Consider the following 10,246-nt stretch of genomic DNA (forward strand, 5'->3'; position numbering starts at 1 on the left):
ACCATATCGTATAGCCCTGGAAGACTGTGATAATTGAAAACATCCATATTCATTGCATGTTCAAAGGGATCTGTCTGACTTTGTAATGTAAAAAGTGCATTTTTAACCTGAACTGGGACCTGCATCTGCTATTGCTTAATCCTATTAGTCCAACAGTTCCAAAGCTTTAGTGTATAATCATTAGCTCGTGTTAATCCTGAGACATGCCTCTAGCTTCAGCCTGTCAGAAGGAATCCCTGCAGGGAAAATGTGGAGGTGCTGATAGCACAACACCAACTAATCTTATCTTAAATGCTAGCAGCAGCCTCTATCTGTGATAGCCAGGGAATTAAAAACAAATTTTTTATGGGTATTGGATAGCAGGGTGTTCTTCATCACCCCTCCTCATTGTGCCCCCGACTCCCGTTTATCTCCACCCTACCCCCTCTTCTAAGTTCTCTCTCTTTCGGCTAGTGCTTCTCCCTTGCCCTAGTTTCCCCACATTCTTTGTTAGGGTGATGCTCATGATGACAGAACAAGACTGAATGAAAGGAGATGAGGAAAGAAACATTTAAGATACTGTTTCACTGTGGAAGCTCCTTGCTAAGTCGCTTAGGATGCTTGCCAAGGGTGCTGTCATTCTTATTCCTTGACGTCAGAAAGTCAAACCAATCCTGTGCTTTGTGCTGCTCTGGATTACAGTGTAAAATGATAAAATATGTTTTATAGGTGCCCCTCCCTCCCATGGCAAGGTCCCTGAGAGCCTGAGAGCTGAGTCCCCAGGCACCGACAGATGCTTGCCTAAGTAGAGCCACAGAGGGCTATGGGGGAGGATTTTGTAAGTGGGGAATAAAATGGCTTTGGGGAGTTGGGCACTGAGGGAAGCCTTGGTTTGTGGCGGTGCTGTCAGTGGTGTATAAAAAAATGTCATCCCTGAGAGGAGTTTAAAGCTGTGTATTTTTAGATCACAATAGAATGTGAGTAAAGAGGACCTTTGCTTTGGGCATGGAGATTTTTAGGGTGTGAAAAAGAATATTTAGCTATTTATAGAAAAAAATAACATTGATTTAGCAACTATTATGTGCCAATCACTAAGACTTTGACAGTAAATGTGGTTCCTACTCTCAGAGATGATCAGAGTGTATACCACACAATCAGCACACACTTGTTAAGCATGGTCCCTGCTAGTGCCTTTCTGGAAACTGTGGAACACAGACAACTGCACACTGGATTTTCCGTCTTAGACAGCTGCTCTTTAAGAAAGTAGAGGTGATACAGACACATTTAAATTTTATAATGGGAAGAAGGTGTAAAAACAGGATATTTGGAGAATTTCCAGACAGGTGGCGAGATCAGAAAGTATTCTGATCAATGGTTGTCAATGCTGATTTCACATAGAATCTTTGGGGGAACACTGAGATTGAGACTGGGGAAGCATTGTCTGCGCCTCACTCCCATCATCGCTAGCTTCTAAAATTTACCTAAATGGTTTTAATGTGCAGACAGACATGAGATCTACTATTCCATCTATTTATCAATAAGAATTGGATGGTTTTGAGAATTCTTCAGTGTATAACATCCGATTTCTGATTAAAGAGATAGTATCTTGATGGAATAGCTCATGTAACATTTGTATATTCACAGTGTTGACATGGATGGATTCATTTAAAATATTTTATCAGGGCCTCCCCTGGTGGTGCAATGGTTGAGAGCTGGGCTGCGAAGCTGCCCAAGCCTCTGCAGTGGCGGTTCGATCTCCAGCCACCAGCAAGGGTCCCACAAGGTGCGACAGACCTCTCCTGCCGTGCCCACTGCTCCCCTCAGCAGTGTGTTTCGTCACTCTGCCTGTTCTGTTCCCCGCTCTGGCTCTGGTGAATTCTCTCACCCTCCCGCGCTTCTGACTGTACCCAGTGCTTGGATAAATAAATAAATCTTAAAAAAAATAAAATAAAATATTTTATCAAAGAGATAAAATTTTCTTTGTGAGATCATCTCAAAATGTATTTTAATAAATTATAGTAAGCAAAGATTTAGCTTCTATAAACACTACATGCAGCAACATTTAATAGCACGTTGAGGCAAAAATTGTTATAATTGCTTATTTTATTTAGAATGAGTACAGATTTTATCAACCTTTAAGTGTGAATTGATGAAGAAAAAAATTTAATGTTCCCTTAAATCTCTAATAGCTGATCAATTTCATTGAATATTTTTGGCTTGATTTTTTTTTCTTTCATAAGGAATTATCTACTTTTTACAAAGATCTTTAATCCTAATTGTCAGAGTGGAAAAGCTATCATAAATAGCTTTCAAAGAGGAGCTGTCCTGAAACTTGCTCCAGGTAGTGGTAAAATATTTCAATAACCATCTTAAAATTATCAAATTGGTTTGCTTGCTTTCTATTGGTCTTATTACTTCTACCAAGGGAAGCTTGGATGCTGGGAACAAGTGTTGCCAAATGGAGATAGTATGTAAAAATCTCTTGTTTTCTCCTAAGGGCTTCTCATTAAGCAGAGAGCTTCCTAAGAAGTAAGCCTGCAGCATTCTGAAGAAAGTAATGTAATGAATGCTCTTTTCATAATTGTCTAGTTTATTCTTCTTTATGGATTTTTCTTCAACTGTGCAAAACTTGGCTCACTTGAAAAAAATCTTGTAATACTAACTGTCACACAAGACCATCAAATCTAGACATGTCTATGCCTAGGTCATACAATGTAGGCAGATACTACTTTTTTTAAAGATTTATTTATTTATTTATACAAGCACTGGGCACAGTCAGAAGCGCGGGAGGGTGAGAGAATCCACCAGAGCCAGAGTGGGGAGCAGAACAGGCAGACTGACAAAGTACACTGCTGAGGGGAGCAGCAGGCGTGGCAGGAGAGTTCTGCACACCATGTGGGACCCTCGCTGGCGGCCAGGGATGGTACTGGTGCTGCAGAGGCTGTGGGCAGCTTCGCAGCCCAGCTCTCAACTGCTGCACCACCAGGGAGGCCCAGCAGATACTATTTTTTAAGTTGTTGAAAATAATACTTGAGGAATGAATGAATAAATGAACAAAAATAGATGTGAAGGGAATCAGGACAACTACACAATCAGCTTTCCCAACTGGCTATTTTATTATTAACAAAAATGAGTATTTCATTACTTATGCTGTTTTTGTAGAAACAAATAATAACTTCTCAACAGCTCTTCTGTGACTCCTATCATAAGGATAAGAAAATGGGGAGAAATTTGTTGTCCTTCTAAGAAAGGCAGAAAAACTCTACCTTGGGGCCATTCTTTGGAGTCAATCTATGTCAAAATGTTGGGCAGACTCATATCTAAATCATCCTAGAGGTTTGCAGCGGAGATAATTTTGTCCACAAAAAGTTACTCTGTATTTCCCAGCCCTCTGACAGTTAGGAAAGGGTAAGATGACTAGTTTGGGCCAGGAAAATGTGAATACATGTACATCAATTTCAGCAAAGGAGTGAAAAGTCCATAAGCAATTCTCTCTCTCCCCCTAACACAGGCAGCAGCTGAGAAGGTTGTTTATTCCACATGACCAACCTCAAGAAGATGGCCCTCTGAGCTGGGATGACTGGAGCAGAGACCCTCCCTTTCCTCCTTCCCAACCAATTAAACCACTGGGAATAGCTGTTGCAAGTGCAGCAAGACCTTGTTATTTTGACTTATATAATCGAGCAGTCCTGTGCTACTAATCCTGGGTCTTCTTTGCATTAAATAACTAAGGCTAGATACCCTTTGGATTTTTTTGGGAATCATATAGAAAACAACCACCAGCCCATTGGTAGCTATCACAGCACTTTCTCTAGAGCCAAAACTCAGTTTGTTGCTGGAGAGACTCTAAGGAGGCTGAAAGGGATGTCTGCCGGCTTCGCATCGGAAGTATGTTGCTAATGCCCTTCCTGGACTTGAAGGAAATAATTGGACTTATTCAGTTGCTTTTCAGTCTTCTTTCACTTAGTATAAATAACCCTTAGGTTAATTACACATGGTTTCTAGCCTCAGGAAATTTTTCTGTGTGTAGTTGGTAATGGAGGGAATGGTCATAAACCCAGTAATTAAATTTTCAGTCATACAAATGCTGAAGAATGGCAAACTACCTGTATGTTGTCTTGAAAAATCAATAGCCCATGTAAAATTAATATCCTATATCAATAATTCTGCAAATATTAAAACGAGATGCTTCTGTTAGAGTGCCAAAATGGTGGGTTGCAGTTCAGGTCTAGTTAAGTGTGCTGCTCACACACACTCACGTGGTGCAGTGTGTTCTCAGGCCTGAAGCACAGGTAGCTGGTTTGTTTTCAAAATACTGTTTCCTGGGTCTGATCCCAGGTAAAATGAGTAAGAATTTCTGACTCTTTCTAATAGCCAGTGGGGTTGGGAATCACTGATGAACAAGAACACTAAATTGGAGTCAGAATCTGAATTTTGATCATCACTTATTTTAAGCCATATAACTCCAGACAAATCATGGAGTCTCTCTTTTTTTCTGGGCTTTCGTTTTCTTTCCCAAATGATAGGGATCATAACACTCTCCTTGCTTAACTCTGGGTATAGTTTTGATACTAATCTATAGCTATGTCTATATAGATAGACATTATGGAAGTGCTCTGTAAATTATGAAGATAAAACTATAGTATTTTTCACTGTCATAATTATGGTCTTATGGACATGACTCAATCTCATTTCTAAAAGCTTTATTGAAATAGTAAATAAGTAATTAAGAGGAAATGTTAGTAAATTTCCCACCTGAGTATTAGTGCTCAAGAGAAAATAAAGATTCAAATGGAGTGATAGTGGTGCAGTTAATCTTCTCCTTACTCTTGGCTGCCCCATATTTGTAAAAAGAAGATTTACAAATTTTTGATGTATTACAGTACTTTGGCTCTGCATTGGGCACAAGGGAATTGTTGATGTCAGAATTTTTTTTTGTGAACTGACTCATTTTCCACTTTTCCGGAGATCTTTACTTTTTTTTTTTTTTCTTTTTCTTTTATCTGTACACCTAAATCAGAATGGTGTGTTTGACCCCACAGAGGATAGAGGCAGGATAGAGATCGGCACTGGGGCTACTTCCCACTTTGCATTTAGATGATCTAGGTTTGGTTCTTTCTTTTAAAAAAGATTTATTTTATTTATTTATGCGTACAAGAACTGGGGTCAAGGCCAGAGGTGCAGAGGGTGAGAGGATTCACCAGAGACGGAATGAGGAGCAGAACAGGTAAATCTACTGAAATACACTGCTGAGGGGAGCAGCAGGCAAGACAGGAGAGGTCTGCTGTGCCATGTGGGTTGTTCCCTGGCCTGGAATTGAACTCAGGCCACAGTGGCTGGCGATAGCTTGATAGCACTGAGACTTTAACCCCTGTGCCACCAGGGAGGCCCTAGGTTTGGTTCTTGACCCTGCTATTTGATAGCTGTGAGCTTAGATATACTATGTGACACTCTTGGTATTATTAAATCTTTACTGAGTTTCTACTATTACCAAACACTGTGAATACAGAACAACAGTATTAAAAAAATGCCCCTCTTTAAAGAGTTTAATCTAGACAGGAAGGACTAACAAGCAGGAGTACAATGATTTTTTTACCTTCAGCATTGTTCTGTAATTAAACTAGCCCAGTGTCTGGCAGAGCAGCTGTTCAGTAAATGGTAATAAATATTGTCATTACCCATTGTCTTGGGTGTGCTAGAGGTACAAGCCAAGGGACATGAACCCAAGTCTTCCATTCAAGCACGTCAGCTGTGTTGGAAGCTTGGTTATCTATACCTCCTTGCCCTGGCTAAGCTCTGTGTGGGCTTAGTACAGAAAGGATAGGAAAGTCAGCCCTTGACCTCAGCTGACCTTGCTGGCAGTAGATTAAGCTAACTCTAAAACAGTTCTATGAATTTGGTTCTTCTCCAGGACTAGAGGGCAGAATTCTAGATCGGGATTTCAGAACATATCTTGGCCAGCAAGCAGTGAGCTGCCTGAGTTTATCCTCAGGAACATCCTGGCCTCTGAGAGCCACTCATCCAAAATGCCTGGGATCGGGGCCAGACTCCCTCTGGGCTTTCTGGTCTTATTCGGGTGTCAGTTTTGACCAGAAGCTATTCTAAGATGAGAGGTGAGTAGTGGATCACCAAACATTAATTGGCTCTCTCAACCATGGCTTTCTTTTGTACTTTCATTATAGCAAAATGAATGGAACATATTTTTTTAATTACAGAGATTTGTCCATGTAATAAGAAAATCATAACATTTGACCACTCGTTTTTAAAAGCGGGACCTAAATATTCCTAGATTAGTGAAATGGGACTTTACCATGTGCTTGATTCTGCTTGTCTTCTAAACTTTACAGATATTCAGTGTAAACAAAAGCAAAGGTGAAAGTGTTACAGGGCAGGGAGAGGGGCAGCCCAGACCCCGCAAACCTGTCTGCTCTAAATAGGTTCTGCCATCCGCCGCATCAACACGAAACATAGGAGACTTTAATGGGAAGGAACTTTAATACAATTAGGAAACAATACAGGAAAGGCAAAGAGTCTAGTTTCTAAATGAAGCACCCAAAGTTACCCGTCCCCTCGTGGGTAAAAGTCCATCCAAATGGAAATGGCCCAGAGCAAGGCCCCAAAGCCTGCCACAAGTCTAAAGCATCTTCCAGTGGGGACCCACAGAAAAGGGTCAGAAACAACCAGACAAGCCCGGAAGGAAAAGAGCAAAATCAACATCAAGATAAAGGCTGCCTTTGTCACCTCCCCACGGGTCTCACCCACATCTGTGTCACCCAGTCCACAACCAAAAGACAAGCACAGTTTCTTCACGTGTCTCTAGGCTCCATGCGCCTCCTCCAGGTCTCCCTCTAGCTCTCCATCCTGCTTCCTTCCTTCTTCAGTCTCCTCTGCAGCCTCATCTCTCCCTGCTCAGCTCCACCCTCCTTTTGGGTGGGGTAGGAAACCTGGAACCTCGTCCTTTCCTGGGGACCAACTTGTTACAATAGGGGGGAAAATCATCTCTAATAAAAGAGAATACTTGAGATACAATTTACAAATGGAAGAAGTGTTTTTGGGTGTTTATATTTTTCATTTTAAGGTTTGATCTAAAACATGCACATTCATTTTTCATCTAAGGTTAATGGACACCATCACTACCACCTCAACCTCCATGACTTAGAGATGCATTGATTTGAAGGATTATTCATTATAATTAATTAAGAATGTATCAAGGGTCAAAAATCCTATTGCAAGATCCAAGCCACTTAAGGGAAAACTGGTTGCCTGTACAGAATCACCTACCACATTTAGCCCCCTATTTATTAGCTTCTCAAAGGGATATTTCCTGGAAAATACACAACTTGAGCTATTTAGGGCTGTGAGACACATGTGATGAGATAATTTCCATAGTCTGCTGGAAAGCTATAAACATGTCCAGATCAAAATAGGGGCATTTGGTTGAAGTTGTTTCCCGTTCTCTCCCTGCTTTTTTCCCCCTCTTCTCTCAGCACCCTCCCTCTCACCCCCTCTGCCCCCGCCCTGCACTAGTTTCCTCCCCTCACTTGCCTCCCTCCCTTCCTGACAAGAAGGAGTGCCTCCACTGGGCCAATGCATCAAGGAGTGACACCTGCAGAGTCTCATTCCCTCCGACAGACGTCAATTTAAAAGGCAGGAGAAGATTTCCAGGCAGGGGTGAGGGACGTGAATGGAATTACTCATCATTATCCTGAAGCGACATGGACTAGCTGTAGCTGCTCCCTCATCAGGCTTCTCATGACTATGCCCCGAGGATCACCCCCATCGCTCTAAATACTCCTGACACAGCCGATATATGGGTTAAAATGATGAGCAGGAGAGACAGCCTATCCCAAAGTAAATAGACTGAATTAGAGGCATTACAACAGTTAATATGTCAGATCCCTGTTGGGAGATCATAGATCCTATGTGGTCTATTTCCCCTGCATATTGAAATTGATTGTGCCCCAGGCTATGGCGGGGTTGTTGGGGGAGGGGAGCTGACATTCATCCTTCCAGTCCTATGGATCAAAGAAAGCAGACAGTGTTATGTGGAATTATTTGCTCTGAAGGTGCAGGGAATAGAATTTAATAGAGCAATGGGGTATAATGAAAGAAGCTATGAGTCTTAGCCAATGTCTCCCCAGGCCACATGGAAGAGTATAAATAAAATCATGCTCTTACTCAAATCATATTTCTCTGCCTCAGTCCTCACTAAAACTGCAGGAGCTACAACCTCTTCCCTTCCCCACCTGGCCAACTTTTGCTAGGAAACCGTGGAGGATGCTTCCTGTGCTTTGGAACACAGTGTTCTTGGCCACCATTTCTGAGGTTCTCCTCCACCTTCCTGCCTTGCTGTGGTGCTGCCCCTCTGCGGAAGCTGCCAGGACCTCTCCAGCCCTGGTCAGGTGTGAAGAGCAGCATCACCACTGCACCTGGCACCAGTACTTGTAATCGAACTGGTTCCTTCTCAAACTCAAAGTGAAGTCAAAGCTGCAGTGAATTCACTGGTACTGAACCTTTTGCTTCTACTCCTTCATCCTTGCTCCTTCCCTCATCCAAGCTATACTCATGCACAGTGAGTTAGAGGAGAGCCTGGGTAACTCTTCCTGCCTGGATCAGGTTCTCTAAAAAGGTCTCAAAAATAGGTTGTGTGTAGGAGATGATGGGCAGTGCTCTTTTTTTTTTTTTTTAAAGATTTTATTTATTTATACAAGAACCAGGGTACAGGCCAGATGTGCTGGAGGGTGAGAGGATTCACCAGAGACAGAGCGGGGAGCAGAACAGGCAGATTGACGAAGTACACTGCTGGGGGGAGCAGCGGGCAAGACAGGAGAAGTCTGCTGCGCCATGTGGGATTCTTGCAGGCCGGCAGGGATCGAACCCAGGCTGCAGAGGCTGCAGACAGCTTCACAGTGTGGCACTCAGCTGCCTGCGCCAACAGGGAGGCCCCTGGGGAGTGCTCTTAAGACTAACATTTGTGTGAGGAGTGATAAGAAATCTGACTGGGCAGAGGGAGAGATGGAATAACACCTGTGGGGGAAGAAGGCTGCAGGATTGAGCAGAGGGAGAGAGCAAATGATGGCTCCATTGCAGTAGTGTCTTCCTCCAAATACATGGGCACATCTGGAACAGGGCCAGGCCTTCAGAGTTGCCCCCAGTTGAAGCAAGGAGCCAGGGTTTGTATTGCCAGTCATGCAGCTAGTGGATGTGTGTTGTGCCCAGGAAGCAAAAGCTATAAGCCGGAATGAAGTGGTCCTTTTTTTGCTGAGGGCAAGTTCAAAGAACTTAACTAGGAGCAGTTTACTGCCAATGATTTGTGCAACTAGGGGAAAGAGCACCCTGGTCTTGAATGGGGATCTGATTTTCACCTTCAGTCTTTCTACCTCTTCCTTCCCTACATTCATGTAAACAGATGAGCATGGCTGTGTTTGAATAAAACTTCATTTACAAAAGCCAGTGACCTATTGTGGTTTGCCAACCTCTGCTATGATGTTAAGAAAGGAAAAGAATCTTAATAATTATTTCATATCTTGCTACTAAGTGTGGTTCATGAATACTCAAGGATTAACATAACCTGAGAGTGTTTGAATGCAGAGGGTTCAAAAATTTCTCCATATTATGCACATATACAATAAATTTGAGTAACACTGACCTAATCTTTTCATTTTACAGGTGAACATTCTGAGGCCCAGAGTGGTCAAATGATTTGTCTGTGATCACACAGTTTCAAATCAAATTGAGATTAGAGGGTTTCTAATTATTTCTTCATTCTACAAATATCTATTAAGCATGTACATCTCAGGCAAAAATGCCCACCTTCGGGCCTGCCCTGGTGGCTCAGTGGTTGAGCGCTGGGCTGTGAAGCTGCCCCAGCCTCTGCAACGCCCTTTAGATCCCCGGCCGCCAGCGAGGGTCCCACATGGTGCATAGACCTCTTCTGCTACGCCCACTGCTCCCCTCAGGAGTGGAGAGCAGTCTGCCTGTTCTGCTCCCCGCTCTGGCTCTGGTGAATTCTCTCACCCTCCCGCTCTTCTGACTGTACCCAGTGCTTGTGCAAACAAACAAACAAACAAGCAAACAAATAAATAAACTTAAAAAAAATGCCCACCTTCCTAGAATCTACATTATTTTTTGAAGGGAAACAGATAATAAAATAATTTAAAATAAATTATATGGCTAGTTAGAAATCAATAACTGTTTTGGAGATAAAAAAATCAAGGGCATGTGATGTGCGCATGTCTCCCATTCAGTGGCACGTCTTCATTTTATT

The sequence above is a fragment of the Talpa europaea genome, assembly GCF_964194135.1.
Source record: "Talpa europaea genome assembly, chromosome: 7".
NCBI lineage: Eukaryota > Metazoa > Chordata > Mammalia > Eulipotyphla > Talpidae > Talpa > Talpa europaea.